The sequence below is a fragment of the Phycodurus eques genome, chromosome 14, assembly GCF_024500275.1.
Source record: "Phycodurus eques isolate BA_2022a chromosome 14, UOR_Pequ_1.1, whole genome shotgun sequence".
Taxonomy (NCBI): domain Eukaryota; kingdom Metazoa; phylum Chordata; class Actinopteri; order Syngnathiformes; family Syngnathidae; genus Phycodurus; species Phycodurus eques.
The window spans coordinates 18721502-18740900 of record NC_084538.1 but is presented as its reverse complement, the minus strand read 5'-3'; the positions used below and the strand labels follow the sequence as shown (position 1 = coordinate 18740900).

The 19399-nt window shown below is 40.3% G+C and overlaps 1 protein-coding gene across 2 annotated transcripts in view; it reads right to left on the bottom strand.

Annotated features, from left to right (window-relative positions):
* Nucleotides 1–19399, bottom strand: part of LOC133413128 (leucine-rich repeat and fibronectin type-III domain-containing protein 2) — a 123699-nt gene that overhangs the window by 37607 nt on the left and 66693 nt on the right. For both annotated transcript variants that reach the window (XM_061697099.1, XM_061697098.1), the window contains one exon: nucleotides 9910–10020. The gene's annotated coding sequence lies outside the window, so the exon portion shown is untranslated. The remainder of the gene's footprint in view (nucleotides 1–9909; nucleotides 10021–19399) is intronic.

Genomic DNA, 19399 nt, shown 5'->3' with positions numbered 1-19399 from the left:
TTAAAGCTGCGGTGGGAAAAAGAGAACAACACATTGTAGGGTCTTTGTGACTTCATTGAGCAGGGTGTGTTCCGGACTTCATCTAAGGCCTGGTACACACATGAGGATTTTTCAAATCTTAAAAGATTATTTATCTGTGACAGAGTGCGTGACCACACACACAAAGATTAAGTTCTGCCGCCAATCTCCAAGTCTCACATGACCACACGTGATCTCACCAAAACTAAGACGAGCAGAAACCTCCAGGTATGCTCGGATGTTACCCGAGTGCTTGCGAAGGGACCGGAGGTGGGACTGTTATCATCAAAAAAGTCTTGCTTTGGAAAATATTTCTTGCCATTTGGGGAACCCAGTTTTATACAAAATATAACATTGTGTAAGATATGTTTTGTTTTATGTGTAGTTTTTTTTACAGGGAGTTTCTTTGATTGGCTACGACCGCAACAACCCAGAAAACCATACCTTGTTTACTGCCTACACTAACCAACCACAATATTATGTAAATTGCACAATATATACTTTGTCATCCAATACAAGAGCTGGCAGAAAAGCAAATATTCAGCCTTTACAGAGGTAATAATGCTCAGTATGAATTGGGACTATGTCAGAGAGGTGTTGATTTAACGCTGCTTCTTAGTGAGGCTGTTGTTTTTTATACCAGCACAGAACTTTACTGGATCATAACGACAAGTCATGTCGGTTACCTCAATTAGTTCCATGAGAGAAATATTGGGATCAGTTTACAGTGTAGTTCTACACAGCTGCAAACTGCAACCACAGTAATGTACATTGTTAACAAAATACATCTCAGACAGTGTCAGTTAAAAATGAACATTATTATCTTTGTAAAGCCAGAATATTTGTGCCGCTTTTGTATCATTCTATTGTGCAAGTGGTCACAATGTTGTGGCTGCTTTGTAGTATGCATAGGTTAATTTTTCAGTATTATCCACACTTGAATTCCTTTAACATAACATTTTGTTTACAGAAAGATTACTACACAAAGTGACATAAATATGTTTGTTCAAAAATGCCCCCACTCAAACCTCAAACCCACAAAAATGATTCAATGCTGGTCCCACTCAGAGAAAACACAAATTAGGTTCTTAGTGACGAGCATCATTCTGCAACTACGTCACACACTGTACCTGCTGTGCAGAGGTGTAATCTCATTTTCCATAAGGCTGTTGCTAGTGCCCATGAGAAAAGTCTTTATCGAATTCACACACAGTGATTATGTTGCGCATCAGGCTTGACCACCGAATCTGCGGTCACTTGTGCAGCCAGTGGCTGGCTCAGAGAGCATTAACGGATAGTACAGACAGTTGTCGGCATCCAGGGAACAGTGCAGATAACACATGGCTTGCTGACATGGAAGCTGGGGGATGACTGATTTCTGGTTATTGACTTTACAACAGTTATTGTTTATTTCAAGCAATATTATGGGCTCTATTTCCATACACAGCACATCTGCAGCGGAGTGCAAATGCCGGCAGATTCTGATTTTCATGCAAGCGCAAGGCTCGCTGCATGTGTTTGCCAATTTGGCAGACCAGTCTGCTACAAGCTGGGTGAGTGTGTCCTTGGAGATGCGCCCAGTGGAGTGACAATTTGGTGTCCAAAAGTCAGTCTAAACAGGCGCCTGCTCAGACCATGTCTAAATCTTGCCGCAAAGTAGACCACGACCAGTAGAATGCGATTTTGGTGAATTTGTTCAAGGCAAAGGCAAACAGATACTGAAGTCTGAAGATGTATTTAAGTTGGCAGCAGTTATCACCACCTCATTCTGTAAGGGTGCCCGCTTACATTGTCTGTTGCTACATCGGCCAAAAGCAGTGACAATGCTCACGCATGAAGCGCTGCGATTATACGCATCGCCCTCTATCGCACAGAGCTGTCTCCATCGAGACTGGAACTACTTTGATTGGCAGCAACTGACTTATTTTACTTTAAATTGAACAACACATTGCACAAAGCCGTTTCTGCAGCATCATTGTAAACAGCATGATTTAAGTCCTTTCACACAAGCAGCATTTCTACCATTTTAATCAAACTAATTCTGATAAGCTCACCACGGAGAAGAGGTATGTTTTGTTGAAGCTAGTTGAGCAAACCTTGAGATTTTAATAATAGTAATAATAATACATCAAACTAATCAATCTAGTTTTTTTTTCATGATACTCAAGGACACTTCATTCAAATCAGATAACAATAAACAAAAATAGTAGGGGGGAAGTGTGAGGTGCAGGAGCCCGTTTCCAAATAAATATAGTGAGAGACTACATGCGGGAATGCCTGTGAATATTCTCATTCATCTAGTTCATCTCATTTTAAGGGCATTGAATCGATCACAACTGGACTGTTCTGGTTGTCTTTGAAGACGTTTGAAGACGTCGCCTCTCATCTGAACAGGCTTCACCAGTTCATGCAACAAGGCTTAGTTAGGACAGACTAGCCAGACAGGATAGACTGGATCATCAAGGCTTAGCTCGGACAGTTGTGATCGATTCAATGCCCTGAGAATATAATAAAGTTAAAAAATGTGCGTTTAAAGAAAAAAAAAAAAAAAAAGTGAAGTTGGTCGCATTTTAAAGTGCAGACTTTGCAAAATGAAAATGATTCATCGGGCAGGCTCCACAAACAACCTACACAAGGCATGTGTACTGTTCCCTCATAACTTCAGTTAGAGGAGAAAAGGCAAGCAAGTATACCGGTGTTGATGAACGTGCGAGTGTGTTGCTGCTCCAATATTAATTCAACAATACACAGAAATATTACACCTTTTCGATGGTCCTTTGTGTTTGTACGGTTTGTTTTTGTAGCTCTCTAAAAATGTGAAAAAAGTAAGCAATATAAAGAATGCCTATTCGTTATAACATTTTTAAAATTAGTAATTCATTTTACAGGTAATATGGTAATAAATTAATTTAACCACTTGTATGACTTCTTAACATTAGTTTTTTTGGGATAAAAATTGGCAACATTATTGCTTATATTTTAGCTTATCAGGAGATGAAAAATGCATAACATTTGCATGTACTTTCCCTGTACCTATTCTCTATCCAGAAGACAATATTCCTTCAGAAGATTTCCTAGCGTGCCTAGCGCCGTTGTATAGTTGTTAAAATGCTGTTATATGTCAGTTAATCCCCAAATACAGTGATTCTCAACCAGTGTGCCGGGGCAGATTAGTGTGCCGTGAGCGCTCTTCATGTGTGCCGTGGGTAATTATAATATTTTATGTAATTGCTGAAAAAATTATTTATTTACAAGCAATAATGTATCTTTGTTCATCTGTTTATTCCAGTGAGTCATAGTGACAGACAGAACAAATAAATGCTCTTCTATTAGATGGCAGGAAATTGTAATTATCCTCTTTTTGTGACATTTTTGTTTGTTGCTGTGCCGTGAGATTTTGCAATTGTAAAATATGTTCCTTGGCTCCATAAAGGTTGGAAATCACTGCCCTAATACCATAAATAGTTGTAGTAATGTGAATGTTAATACAGTTTATGCGTGTTTTTCCACCCTCTGCAGCTTTTGCTGTGTCTTAATTATATTTTTATTATCTTGCACCAGGTATGAACGTGTTATCTGGGCTCATGACTTCTCTAGCTTTCAGTGCATTGTGCAAGCCAGCTGATGTGCCAATGGTGACGTTAGAGGGGAAAAATATATCTGTAAAGCTGCAGTGTTAATACTAAACACTAAGGTGCACCACAATAATACACCCATTACTAGAGAACAAGCAAACCTTAGTATTAATAATAATACCGATCAGACAATTAGAAAAGCAAATCAGGAGGGGATCACCAATAATATTTATTGCATATAAATATATCAATTGATAGAAAGTCATGTGTGGGCATTAGACATAGGAAGAAGGTTTTTCCTGATTTTTTTAAGTCAATTTTGGGGGTGTGCATTATACTCAAGAGCGTATTTATACATGAGAAATTATGCTAAATGGGTAACACACAATTAGTGAATACATTAGCCTGATGTTGGAAAATGAGTGCATATTAACCATGTCTGCAAACATTATATTGAAAACAGGGGCTTTCCAATTACAAGTCTCCTCTACCTAGTTAGTGAGGGTTTGTGCAATCTGAGCTGCTCGCTGTCTTGCCCATCCAGGTCAAGAGGAAATATGCAAATTCAGCAATTTTGATTATGAAAACAGAGACATTATTTGATTCAAAAATAAAATCAACATAAAGCACAGACCAGAGAACTAAAAGACATGTTTGTGCACTAGACATCTGTGTCTTTGTCAGCAGGATTAAGTCGCTGGGGAGTCAGTGCGTAAACGTAGACTAACAGTCAATGGAACATGACACTTAGAATAATGGTGGTCCTGGCAAATCGATTAACCAATTGGTCATATTAGGCACTGGTGGCTCCAGGGATGTTTGAGCAGAAAGCACTAAGAAAGCAGTATACAGGCAAAGATGACGTAATGTTTAATTATGTATTTTAGCTCTGGTTACTTTTAATCTTGATAGTGGACTGTTGTTCCCTCATGGTGTGTTATACGGGTAATACAATGAGTGAAAAATAAACTATTTACAATTGCTTCTTGGCAGATTCTCAAGGTCTCTGAAACTCCCACACATTATCAGCGAGACAAGGAAAAAAGACTGGAAAAAAAGAAGTGGAGGTAAGAATAGTGGAATGATCCAAGAGCTCGGTTAGGTTTCAATGATGATGCCCTGCTGCCTTTCACCAAATTGAATTTGAGGCATTTTTATTGAATATCATCTTGTACTGCTTTTACTTAGGCTCTCTTTTTGTTTCCACTTCAAATCTGTTGATGCTTTACCTCTGTAATTGCATATGTAATCTACTATGTTAATGTCCTGCAATGAGAATTTACCAGTCAATTTTTACATTAAGGTGGAACTGAAATATTTTCCAGTAACATTAATGTAATAGCATGTATGCAGAAGATAAGGTATGGTTATTGTCATTAATGCTTCTAAAACATATTTCAATTCTAAAAAAAAAAACATGACTGAATAATTACAGGGCATCACACTGGTTACAGAGTTCAATGACCAGGCCTAACCAAAAATTGTTGTTCTTTTATGAAAAACCAACCTAGATTGCAATACCATACATGCACATCAAGGCAATAATCACAGACAAGGATGGCGTAACATGTAACACACATGGTTTAATATGGTTTAATATAACAGGAGCATCAACTCAATGTTCAATCGGAATTAATTTTACATGTTGCAGATGCTCGCTCAAAAGTATGTATTATTTATTTTTTTACACCAATAAACAGAGGGCTACTTAAATGAAAAATATGACATTTTTAAAAAGGCCATACTGCAGCATGTGCAATATACATAATATAACCTTAGAAGCAGTATTATGCACTGCACTTATTGCGCTTCAAATTTTGTGGACTGCTATGCAGTACCTGTATTTAATTTGTGGATGGTTTTTAATCTGTTAGTAAATTCATAAATTTTGTTAAAGTGGTATTTTGTGTTCAGTTTTTTTTTTTTTTTTTTTTTATCTGACACTCGACAAATACCCTGTATGAAGAAACTAAAACTAATACTGACACTGTCCATCCATCCATTTTCCGTACCGCTTATCCTCACTAGGGTCGCGGGCCTGCTGGAGCCTATCCCAGCAGAGTCTGTGCGAGAGGTGGGGTACACCCTGGACTGGTCACCAGCCAATCACAGGGCACATATAGACAAACAACCATTCGCACTCACATTCACACCTACGGGCAAGGTAAAGTATTCAATCAACCTATCACGCTTGTTTTTGGGATGTGGGAGGAAACCGGAGCACCCGAAGAAAAGCCACGCAGGCACGGGTGGAACATGCAATCTCCACACAGGATTGAACCCCGGTCCTCAGAACTGTGAGGCAGTCGTCCACTGTGCCGCCTTTCTGAAACTAATAAAAGCTAAACTAAAACTATGCATAAAAAAAAATACAAACTAATAGAAACTAACAAACCTGCTCTCAGAACAAATTAAAACTAACTCAAAATGAAATAAAAACTAACTATAATGGAAAATCCATAGCTATTATAGGCTTGGGTCCCACTGTATTGCAAATTGCTCTCTTATACATATCTAATTTTCTATCAAGGAAATTTGCTATGAATCTGTAATCTGTATCGTGATTGTGTTTTTTTTAATGGGCTGGCATGATGGAGGAATCAAGCCTCCTGTGACCTGGCAAAGGGGGAAGGTGACAGGACTTGGCTGCACGCTTGCACTCGAAGCTAACAAGCTTGCAATATTTGGGGGTGTTAAAATACATTAACAGTGTTTTAAAAGTGTTTTTTCTATATTTTTTGTGTGTAGGAGGTGTATCTCTAGGCTTTAACTAAAGAAAAAAATATATAGTGTATTGTGGATTTTTTATATCGTGGGTGGGTCTGCAAAGTAACTCCCGTGATGAACTGGGAATCACAGCACTTCAGAACTTTGGGGCGAGAATAGCAATACCTCACCTTTACCGAATGAGCTGTACATTTGATTAAGTTAGAATTTGTTAGGCCGTGTATTGTGTTTAACATTATAGATTATTTACTAAAAAAATCTTTGAAATCTTAGGCTCATGATATGTGTACTTGCTGCCAAAACTGAAGTCCGGTGCAAGGCCTGTGAGAATAGATTTATAGTAACAAGAGCACTGAAGCCCCTATTTGTGATTGGTCTCTTGTGTGATGCTAGAGGAGAATGGTGAGGTTGGAAGAAAGGGGCGCTTGGAAAGATGAAGGAGCATCTCTTCACCTCATCAGGAAATAGTTCACCACAGTTTCTAGGAAACTCTTAAATTGTTACTGCCCAAAGATGCAGCTATGTTGTAAAAGTGCAGTCGATAGACTGTATGGTGTTATTAAATAGGCATGCAGGAAAAACATCACAATTTCAACAAACATCTTCTCTGCCTTGTGAATAGTAAAAATGGGTTGGATAACATGTAGCAATACAAATCTTATTTTAGCAGATGAATGAATCATAATTAAGATCACAAAAGCTCCTTGAACTAGTCCAGACCCCATTTCCAACTTGCATTATCATGCACTCTCTATGTTGTAAATGCATGAAGAATGCATTTGAATCAGGATGTGGTACAATAAAAAAGACCTGATCAAGGTGCGTCTCGCATTGTGCCCTGATCTCAGTCAATCAGATAGTAATGGCATAGTAACTTATCCAGTGTCATTACATTCGGTAAGTTTAACAGTCTCATTAGAATCCCCCTATCACAAACCAGAAGAGCAATTACAGTAATATAATTTCCAAACTTTTGATCGTAGTACTGCGATTGGCTGGCGACCAGTTCAGGGTGTAACCCGCCTCTTGCCCGGAGTCAGCTGGGATAGGCTCCAGCACGCCTGCGACCCGAGTGAGGACAAGCGGTACGGAAAGGGAATGGATGGATGGATCGATCGTAATACCTTTAGTGTGGCGCAGACCTGCAACAGCCTTAATACTCCACTATTAGAGATACTCCACTATCACAGATTTTGAGAAGGCCATTTTTTGTTACTGCATTGTGCCCCTAGTGTACAAAGTCAGGAGGGTCCTGGTTTACAGTAGAGCATTTCTTTACTGTGAGCTATGTTGTAGCTACAGTATAGAATTTCAACTAGCGGTAGGTATACTGTTAAAATAAATCTGAAATATTATTGTTTAGACACACATAAGCTACCAAAATGAGTAATATAATATTGATGATTAAAAGTTATCTCACTGATGCTGAGGTACTGGATAATAATTAAAAAAAAGAATAAGAATTCAGGTAAGGGAACTGAATTCCCACAGTAAGAATAAAATCAAGGTTGTTTCTGACACTTTTGACCACAAGAATCTGGTAATGTTGGTCAAGTCTGTTTTCCTTTGTCAATGAAGACTCGAAAATCACCTGAGCGCGCAGGGAGACATGAGGATCAGTATAATTAAAGTGCACCAACTTCTGAACAAATCATAACCTAGAAACAGGAACAAACGTTTTTTTGCTCATTCGTGCCATTCAAAAATGAGTTTGGTGTAATGCACAAATATTGTCAATAAAAATGTATCGTTTTGTTTGGAGTCTAAGAACATATTCAAATTTGTTCAGTGTGGTTGGGCAGAGGAATGGTGGGTTACCACTCGGATGTGAGATTGTGAGTCAGGCTCTCTGATCCAACATCAGTGACCACTGACCTTACACATATTTTATTTATGTGATGAACAGAAACGTTTCCCCACAGACAAACTCCTAAATTCTGTAGAATGTCTTTAAGTAACTCCATATGTTGTACCAATGTCTTGTCCAGTAGATGAAATGGCCTTATGTGCCAATAGTTATGTTCATATAACTGCATATTTTGCGGAAGCTAATAAGATCAGGTGAGTATCAAATTACTATGCAATTGTAATAGTCAAAGCCCTGGTTGAGGTGAATCTGACAGAGGTTTACACATTAATTAAACATCTAATCTAAAGGAGAACATATGGGTTGACGCTCCTATTGTCTGACTTTCTGGTAAGCAATCAAGTCTATATTCTATCACTCCCTGAGGGGAAAACCCTGCAGCGCTCAACAACATCCTGACACTTTTGAACAAAACCAACCCAATTTCTCTGGCAGATTACATTTTATCTTTGTATGAACTGTCCCACTCGTTGTAATCCATTTCCCCCCCCTGAGGTATGGCACCTACTTGCTACCACCTCCTCAAACCCCTTATCTGTTTTTCTTCTTTCCGAAAGTAAATTTGAAACAAGCAAGGATCATTTCAATGTCACGGCAGCTTTGTCCCTGGGAAAAAAGGAGACAATAAGCCCTGCAGTGACAGCAGTAAATGGTGCCAATTTTCCTCACAGAAAGGGTGATGGACAGAACGGGAAGGGGAATAGTCTGGGTAGATGGTTTAAGACCATAATCCAACTTTGTATGTCAGAATGTGTTGGGTTTTGCAGAGATTTTCCACCCACTCAGTGATTTGAATCATTTCATCAGGATACACAAAAGTACAATGGCATGTAAAAGGATTAGCTTAGTAATGTCAACATTTTAGTGAAGTTTGAACTTGTTTTCTGTGTTGGGGATAAAACAGATACGTATTCCTTACAAAGAAAAATTATCCACACATACAGTATACTATCCATGTGGTGTTTTTTTTGGGGGGGGTGGGGGGGTATTTACTGTATAAACATATTGTAAAGATACGAGCAATAAGACATTTTCTGATAATAGTACCATTAAAGATTATTAGCAGGTACACAGTGAACTAAACAAGTGATTTAAATGATATTTTCACTGAACTGTTATTAAATACCACATGAAAAACTGTTTGACCTTACTATTCTACATTTAGAAACTATCAATCCAAACACCAATCTAATTAAAATTTAAAAAAAATGACTGGAGGTCTTTGAACAACATCAGACACTTTGTGGAATAAGAAATGATAGAAAATGCCATATCAATGTGTTCGGTTGCCCTTTCCAATTTATGCTGCAATTTGATACCACTGTTAATTATACTACCATGGGCAGACAAAAGCCTAATACTAAAAAGTAAACAAATGCAACACCATGCCAGCTTTAGACATAGCTATACACGGTATGATAAATGTATATAATAATTAAGTGTGACAAAACATCAAGTGGAGGTAACAATGTACCCATTTGGCCATTACCAAAAATGATCACTGCAAACCACTTGTCTTTTCATGTAATACAATATTGTGTTGTTGTATCGAACTAGACTGCATCATACTGAGAGTTCTTTCCAATACCTTGTCCTTCTCATAGATACTACATGAGGTAACCAAAACATAATAGAAACACTGCACTGCGGGATGCGGTGCATTTTGCCTCAAAGTTAAGTAGTTTCAACATGAAAAAAGAAATGCCTCAGAACGGTACTCACAGTGATCGTGACTTGGTTGGTCCACTCAAGTATGCAGACACATATTGGTCATGTTAAAGTAGACGGCAGATTCTGTTCCTTGTCTTGGGCAGTCACACTCCGCTGGGTTACCTGAAAGAGGAAAAAGGTCAGTGGAGAAAATAAGAATTTCAATGAGCTTTCTCACAGAATCTAATCAAGCAACAAAGCAATTCTGAGGAAACAAGAAACCAGAAAATATTACAGTATATCTGAATAGTGGTCTTTTGCAGTATTACAAAATGGGCTTTTCCTACTTGTGCTTTGTTTTGAGCATTTTGTTTGTTTTACTCGTGTCACAAAATTAAAGGATGGGATGGGAGGTTGTTTTATTTTTTTAAGAATGCCAAAGCTGCTCCCTCATTAAATTGTGGCCCCATGTGAGAGCACATGGTCTCACAGAACACAATGATGGTCCACACTATTAATGAGCCAAGATAAAAACAGACACTAAGCCACTGCAAGGATTTATGATGTTGATTTTGGTTTAAAAAAAATAAATAAATAATTCAACTGAGCCAACCAAGTTAAGTAAATAAAGGCATTTTTAAAAGTCTCACAACAAGAAGCGTTCGCTATGTATACTTCTTTCTGCTAAGAATAGGGCTCGAGATAAAGTCCGCCTCTGCCAGACGCCTGTCTCTGCCAAAGCTGACAGTTGGGGTAAAACAGTGAAACACAGAAAATCCCGCTGAAAGGAAAGAAGCCCCAGTCTCATACTAGTGGACAACAGACTCCAAATTAAACTGTGTCAGTGTGAAGATAGGTGCTGCTCTGGCATTAAGAAAAAATTTGATCGTTTGATCCATGAAAATGACCATTCTTTGTATTTCCTTAGGTATTGTAAATCCTGTGTGTTTCTCCAGAGACCTGTCGAAAATAATCTTTCAATTAGAAGGTAAATTAACTAATTTACGTCAGCTAAGACTTATCTTTAGTGGAGTGTAGAATTGTACCACTATGGGCCCTAGTTTCGTGACTGGTGTAAATCCAGCGCGGCAGGTGGTGCAATTGTGCCCCAGAGGAGGGTTAGACTAATTTCATAGACAAGGGCAGCGGCTCTGACAGTGGGAAGGCTGCGCCACTGTTGGAGTGTTTACAGCCGACTTCACTCATCGCCAATCAAAGCAGCTCATCTCATTCTCTTCAAATGTGGCGCATCTGACAGTCTCGACGGAGAAATCGCTGAGTGTGGAAGAGGACGATCCGTAATCGCAGCGATCCGTGTGTGAATGGAGCATTGTCACTTCTCTGGGCGGTGTGGCAACAGACAATGTGAGCAAGTATACAGAATGAGCTGGTGATAATCGCTATCAACTTAAATATGTCCGCAGGGCTCATTATCTGTCTGCCTGTGCCATGACCAAATCCAGGAAAATCACATTAGACCAGCGGTCTAGCCAGCGTCGGCAGTTCGATGCGGTCTCAGCAGACAAAACTTTAGACCAACTTTCTGCCACCAAATTGTCACTGTGTCAGGCGCATCTCCAAGGACACACCATCACTGTGCTGGAAAGCTAAGCTTGGTGCAGACTGGTGTGCCAAATTGGCAAGCAGCAGCATTGGTCAAACTGCTGAGTAGAGGTGTGTATGAAATGGCATTATATTGATGTTTATGTGTTATACAGTCACCCCTTCACTTTTACTCGGTCTCACTGGATCGTGGATTTTTAAATATTTATACAAATCTAATTTCATATCACTGATTTCTTGCTATTGAACTGGATGTTTGCGTCGATCAGTTTTCCAAATTGACTAATGTTACTGCCGACTCATGTAGGAGTAGGCACAAGCCAGGAGGAAAGTGTGTTTAACAGAGAGACTGTCTAAAGTTTGGAATCATTTCACACAAACGTGACACTTGCAAAGCATAACTGGCTTACACAACTGCACATCTACAGTAACGTAAACATTGATAAATAATTTAAAATAGACTACCACCGCTCGTTAGAACGAACTGTAATCCCTCCACAGGTGGTCAAGGATAGACACAGCTGGTGGTGCACTTTGAATAGCTTTATTGAACAAACAGTAACAAAATGAACACGTAACAAGCACAGTCATATACTAGCTGCAAAGCCACAGCGGACACCAGTGGAACACAACAAGCAGACTGGCTAACGGTTAGCCAGTTAACAGCCAGCCACTATCACGAGCCAACAACAGCCAACTCTAAATTCTCATTTGCTGACTCCCACGTCACTCAGCAGGCTAGGACCCAACTTTTTTTTTTTTTTTTTTTTTGTCCTGTTCGGCTGTTAGGTCAAGCAGAATGGAAGATCTGTATCAGAACAGTTTTACTGTTTCACTGTGGAGTTTTTGAGCTTCCGCTGTGGTTTCTTAGTATTATAATTGAACTGTATTGAGAGTCAGAGTCAAACAGAACAAAGTTTCTAGAGGGGAGAGAGACACGAAGACAAAAGACAAAGCACTAATTGTAAACAGGATGAGAAAAGTAAGTCATTACATTATCTACAAGAATGAAACATTAAATATGAGTGTTGCACGGGGCTGTAATGCTACACCCTTTGAGGGAAGGACAGGACAACCTAGTCGGGAACCCGGCTGTACAACTGAAGTGTGATGGGATTGACTATGTAAATTACAAAAGTCTATAGGACGAAAGTATGAGTGAGGGGATACACAAGCAATTCGCATATTCATGAGTTATTTGTCGCAATACGTGAGTGGCCCCAAACCCAGTGAAAGAGTCCCAGGGGTGTGTGCCTGCGGACCCCACCCACTCAATCGAGGGACGGGATCGGGCCCAGAGGTCAACCAAGAGCAGACACGTCCCCCACGCTTGTCCTCACTAGGGTCGCGGGCGTGCTGGAGCCTACCCCAGCTATCTTCGGGAAAGGAGGGATACACCCTAAACTGGTCGCCAGCCAATCGCAGAGCACATAGAAAGAAACAACCATTCACACACACATTCACACCTATGGGCAATTTAGAGTATTCAATTAATACATGTATTGGGGATGTGGGAGGAAACCGGAGTGCTGGAGAAAAGGCACGGGGAGAACATGCAAACACCACACGGGCAGGGGTCGGGATTTAAACCCCGGTCCACAGAACTGTGAGGCAGATGCGCTAACCAGTCGCCCACCCTTCCGCGGGGTACTATTTACTTATTTATTTTTATTATTATCTGTCAATTACTCTTATTTAAAGATTCATTTTGTACTGAAAACTGTTACATATTGTTTGCTGAAAAGTAGTGCAATAAAAATATAGATTTTTCCTTAACGAGGAATAATCATGATTAATAATTGATCAAAATAATCATGATTATTATTTTGGCCATAATCGTGCAGCCCTAAAGCACACTGAAGCAGACTTTTGTATGGAATGTAGTACATACAGGATAAGCGGTACGGAAAATGAATGAATGAATGAAGTACATACAGTATGCACAGTATAAACCTTCCTTGCCTTTCCAAACGTAATGCATCCACCATCAAGAGGCGAAAATAAAGAGCACGGTCGTTGCATGTGCTCCTTCGACTCGTCTCAAACGTTTTGAAATCTGGGAAACACCCATCCATTTTCTGAGCCGCTTCTCCTCACTAGGGTCGCTGGCGTGCTGGAGCCTATCCCAGCTGTCATCGGGCAGGAGGCGGGGTACACCCTGAACTGGTTGCCAGCCAATCGCATGGCACATACAAACAAACAACCATTCGCACTCACATGCACATGCACATGCACACCTACGGGCAATTTAGAGTCTCCAATTCATGCATGTTTTTGGGATGTGGGAGGAAACCAGAGTGCCCGGAGAAAACCCACGCAGGCACGGGGAGAACATGCAAACTCCACACAGGCGGGGCCGGGGATTGAACCCGGGTCCTCAGAAGTGTGAGGCTGACGCTCTAACCAGTCGTCCACCGTGCCGCCGCTGGGAAACACTCTTTTGAAAAAGTAATTGATGTTCCATTATTGTTATTGTAAGATTCCAGTGATGACACGGCACCAAAGCAATATGGCTGTGTTAAATACCGTGCGTAAATTTGTTTTGATTTTAATTGTCACCGTTTGTATGACCTATGGCCTGTCACACGCCAAAATATTCTCCCCAAATCCCAGTGAGAATCAGGTGACAGTCTCAGTCTGGAGTACGGTGTGTTTCTAAGCCACAGAGATTTCCTGATTCCTTTGGTTGTAGCGGTTAGCCTTTGCCAAATACACCTCTGTGTCTATGTTAGAAACACAGGATGCTTAATGGGATTCCACAGGCTGCAAGCTGAATTTCTCCTGGCACCTAAGCGAGTGCCTACACTGCCTGATATTGTTTGAGTGCAAAGAGGCATGAAGCTGTAAAAGTTAAACCACAATTCAGACAGTTACAATTTCACACTGTGTAATTGAGACACAGCTGTTGGCGCACAAGTCACATACTGTAGCTCATCAATAGCTGTCACCCTAGATTATGGTCAGTGTGATGGAGTGAAACATGGCACATATTGGAAAAGGATTTTCACAACTGTGCAAGAACACAATGTTCCCAGATTCCTTTTTTTTCACATGAACATAAGAACCTCTGCAGGGTGAAACATGCTTGATGTTATGCAACCAATATCCTACAAATGTTGTTGTGAGGGCGGCACGGTAGCCGACTGGTTAGCACATCTACCTCACAGTTCTGAGGACCCAGCTTCAAATCCCGGCCCCGTCTTTGTGGAGTTTGCATGTTCTCTCCTTGACTGCGTGGGTTGTCTCCGGGCGGTCCGGTTTCCTCCCACCTCCCAAAAACATGCATGGTAGGTTAATTGAAGACGCTAAATTGTACATCGGTTCAGGAGATACATTCTGCAATAATAATAAACTGCATGTAGCTTCCCAAAATGCCCTATGCTAAACGGCAGCCATTTTCTTTCTTTCAATTTCTTAAAATGTCTTAAAAGTCATCTTAGGTCCACTGCTGAGAAGTGATTCAGACTCAAAGCCACCAGTGAACGTTTGCTATATGAAAACAGTGTGTTTACAATCCACCTGAATGCGGTTCGATTTAATCTCATCAACCTTTAGGTTCGTCGCACAATATGCATTTGAAATAAGCGAGTGAATGTGTCTGTGAATATGTTAAATGTGATTGCTTTCAGAAGGCGTCAAAATCTCTTTGAATGTGTCTAATCTTCCTTCTCATTGCATGTCATGTTTATTTTCAAAAGAAGCTCACATTCATGAGGTCTTTCAGGCATCCTATAAGAGGTCCGTTTACAGAGAATATATTCTATACATACGGTATACAGGACTCTCTAAATTAACTTAAAAATTAAGTAGTAAGACAACTCTTAATTGCTTAATTAATGGATCATTGCACCGCAACATATTAAGCATTTCCGGGGGAAGGATTAGGTGGCGTACGAGTTTCTTGTGTCCGTTTCTTTCAAGCCACTGGGAGGCCATCTGTGGGGAAAATAACCTCATTCTTTAAATGTGTGCTGTTGTGTAATAGGTACATTATAGTCAAAAGGTCAGAGCTCGTACTTTTCGGGGTGGACATTTCATCGCAAGTTCTGACTTTTTGAAGCCCAAAGGTATAGCTTTTCCAGCCAACACTGCAGTGTGCCGCCCGTCATGTTCAGCGATTCAACTCGGCTTTTTATTTTAACACATTTTACAGTGACCCGGTTCTACAGACAACATGGGAAATTAACGTTCGTCCAGACAATTTCACCATGTTTTTCATTTAATGAAAAAAGAAATATTTATCTTGTATGCTTACCCATGTAAATGCATCCTTTCGAAAACAGATGTCACATCCATTCACGATTGGCAGAACATGGCTGGTGTTGCATGTGAGCTTGATAACACTCCACCAGCAGTGTACATTTATTACACAACTCAGATTCTCAACCCAAATACATGCGATTTAGAGTATTAAAGTATATTTTGGAGGCATGCCAATTGTAGTGTTTTCAATCTGTTGAGCACAGCGCTGGGTGAATTCAACTAAACAAAAACTCCTGTAGCCTATAAACGTTTAAGTTTAGTATAGAAACTGAGAGCCCTGACCTTAACCCCATGAAAAGGACCTACAGTAGAGAGCCCCTTTCCTCAACATTAGTGATGTTTGAAATAACTCATTCTCTTCTGGACAATTAGTCCTACTGACACACTCCAAAATCTTCAAAAAGTCTTCCCCATTTAAAGCTGGAATCGCTACAAATGGGAGACAAATTGTATATGCTTCATTTTTCAGTTCCTGTGGGCAGGTGTCCCAAAACCTTTGCCTATACAGTTTAACAGTGGAGTGCCCCTCATTAGTCTGAGGTGCACTATTAAAAGATACCATTTAATATGCAGCAAGGGCTGACTTTGTCTTGCCCTTCACAACTATCTGACATGCATATTCTAATTTTTTTCATTATTATGCCTACTAGTGGAGCAACTTGAATCATCAGATCATTAAAGGGCTGGTGTAATGTTCCTCTCAATCAGATCCAATCTCTCTCTGCAAACAGACTCATCATGATAACGTGACTGCTTGCTCTGTATACCTTGACACTCTCTATCAGACGGGATTTGCACATGGCACAGGCTGCAAATGAGGTGTCTCAAAGGCTGGTGGTCAGAGGATATGTTAGACACATCCCTCAGCTGTGACGTTTGCTTTGTTTTGGGTTGAGCATCTCTTTGAATGTCGATGATTGATGCAAAGCTGCACATTCAGAAATAGAAGACAATTCAAATCAGTTAAGGTGATGAACTAATTTCATTCAGCAGACTCATCTGTTGCCAGAAGCGCTCTGCCTCCTCCTCCTAACACCCCCGCAAAAAAAAAAAAAAAAAACATGTGATTAGCGATGAGTCTATGCCATTGCTTGTCTATTGTAACAACTATTGAGTCATTGTTATTTATGTGTTACTTAAATTTGAAAACCCAATAAACAATAATATGAAAAAAAACAGATAATTGAAGCAACTTTAAAAAGCTTTATTATTCCTATATATGCCAGAAGATGGCGGCACGGTGGTCGACCGGTTGGCACATCTGCCTCACAGTTCTGGGCCCCTGGGTTCAAATCCCAGCCCCGCTTGTGTGGAGTTTGCATGTTCTCCCCCTGCCTGCGTGGGTTTTCTCCGGGTACTCCGGTTTCCTCTCACATCCCAAAAACATGCATGGTAGGTTAACTGAAGACTGAAAATGGATGGAAGGAAGGATGCCACAAGATGGTGGCAAACAGGCAAAGGCCTGTCTGAATGAAGCTCCTCCCCTGTCTTCAACATAGTTCCCTGGCACCAAGATGCCATAAGATGGCGCCAGAGCAATACTTTTATATGAGGGCTTTGGCCTGAGCACAAAAACAGAGAAGATGTGAGTTTTTCCTAGAATAACAAAGGATGGGTTCTTAAAAAAAAAAAAAACAGCAAATAGGTGAATTCGAAAGTAACAAATCGTGACTACGGGGAACACTCTATATGAAATGTAGCGCAGCTAGTGAGAGCATATTAATCATAGTCTTTGGTGCACACTTTCTAAGATAAAACCTTTCCCCAGATGCTGGTCTCATTCTCACTTACATATTATGTTTGCCAATTAAACTTCTGTTATCCCCCTGCACCAGTGGTCTAAAAGTGCCATACATTTTTAAACAAACATCACTTCTTTTGGATATATATGGATGTTTTCAGGATAGCATTGCTATATGCATAATATATGTTGTGTAAGAGGCTTCGCAGCTCAGCAAGCCATTAAACTACATTCTTGCAGCTTGTGAACTTTCCTTATTTTTAGACAGCAGACAGTAAGAGGGGTGATGAGCCTGTGCTGTTGTTGTTACTATCTTTAGCTCTGCAGCAGCTAGTGGAAACCATTGTTGGGGATTCGTGATGTACAACCCAATTCCAATGAAGTTGGGAGATTGTGGTAAACATAAAGAAAAACAGAATACAATGATTAGCAAATTATGTTCAACCTATATTTAATTGAATGCACTACAAATACAAGATATTTAATGCTCAAACTGATCAACTTTATTGTTTTTAGCAAGTAATCAGCCATTAATCCATCAATTTCCTGAGCCGCTTCTCCTCACTAGGGTCGCGGGCGTGCTGGAGCCTATCCCAGCTGTCATCGGAACTGGTTGCCAGCCAATCGCAGGGCACATATGAACAAACAACCATTCGCGCAATTTAAGTTGTCAATTAACCTACCACGCATGTTTTTGGGATGTGGGAGGAAACTGGAGTGCCCGGAGAAAAACCCACGCAGGCACGGGGAGAACATAGAAAGTGCACACAGGCGGGGCCGGGGATTGAAACCCGGTCCTCAGAACTCTGAGGCAGACGCTCTAACCAGTCGCCCACCGTGCCGACCGCAAATAATCATTAACTTAGAATTTTATGGCTGCAACACGTTCCACAAAAAGCTGGGACAGGTGGCAAAAAAGGTGAGGATTGCTCATCAAACACCCATTTGGAACATCCCACAGGTGAACAGGGTAATTGGGAACAGGTGGCTGCCATGATTGGGTATACTTCACTAACTCAGTATTTTTAGGTTATATCGGGTTGTCTAGTCATAGGTAGGAAGGCTCAAAGTCAATATAAAAATGTTGAGACACCCCTGTTCAAATGACCAATATATATAATGTCGTTTCCTTTTCTGCCATTAATCTGACCTATATAACCTACTAACGAAATAATGTGGTTCCAAATGTAGTTCTGTTATAAATAAGAGGTGTCTGTGTTCAGAATTAACCAACCACATTCAATCACATGTTAAATGGGAGTCAGCTGCCATTATTGCAAGTGCGCTGATTAACCCCAAATAAAGTTTAGCTCTTCAAGTGCCCTTTTCCTGAGAATTTTGTCGTCACATCTTACACCACAATCCTCGGTCCACAGAGATCATCCCCAGACAGAATCAGAAGGATCTCAGTGCTCAACGATATCAGTCACGAGAAGGGTACAAAATACTTTCCATGGAACACAGTGGAGACAGTCATCATCAAGTGGAGAAATATGAAACAACAACTGTGGCAAACTGGACATCCCTTGGTCAGGGAGGTTGCCAAGAGGCCGACAGTAACATTGAAGGAGCTGTAGGGATTTCTGAGAAGTACTGGCTGTTTAGTACATGTGACAGTAACTTCCCGTCTTCCTCATACAGTATACCTGGGCTATGGGGTAGGGCGGCAAGACCTTAAAAAAAGAAAAGAAAACAAATATCCATGTGGAAAAATGTGTTATGGAGTTTGAATGTGATTGGTTAATTATGAACAAAGCCACATCCCGAGTTAGACTTCTGATATCCACTATATATGGAGGCTCAGTAACTTTGATGGTTGAAAGGAAAATCCTGCTAAATGTCACAGGTTCACTTTTCAAAGCAGATTGTTAAGTCCCAGAGAAGCACTTACAAACAGTCTGGAATTGCACAACGTACATCTGAGAAATGTGTTTGTGTATTTAGAGTCCCATTTCCATAGAAGATATGTGATGAAGCGGAATACCGTAATTGACT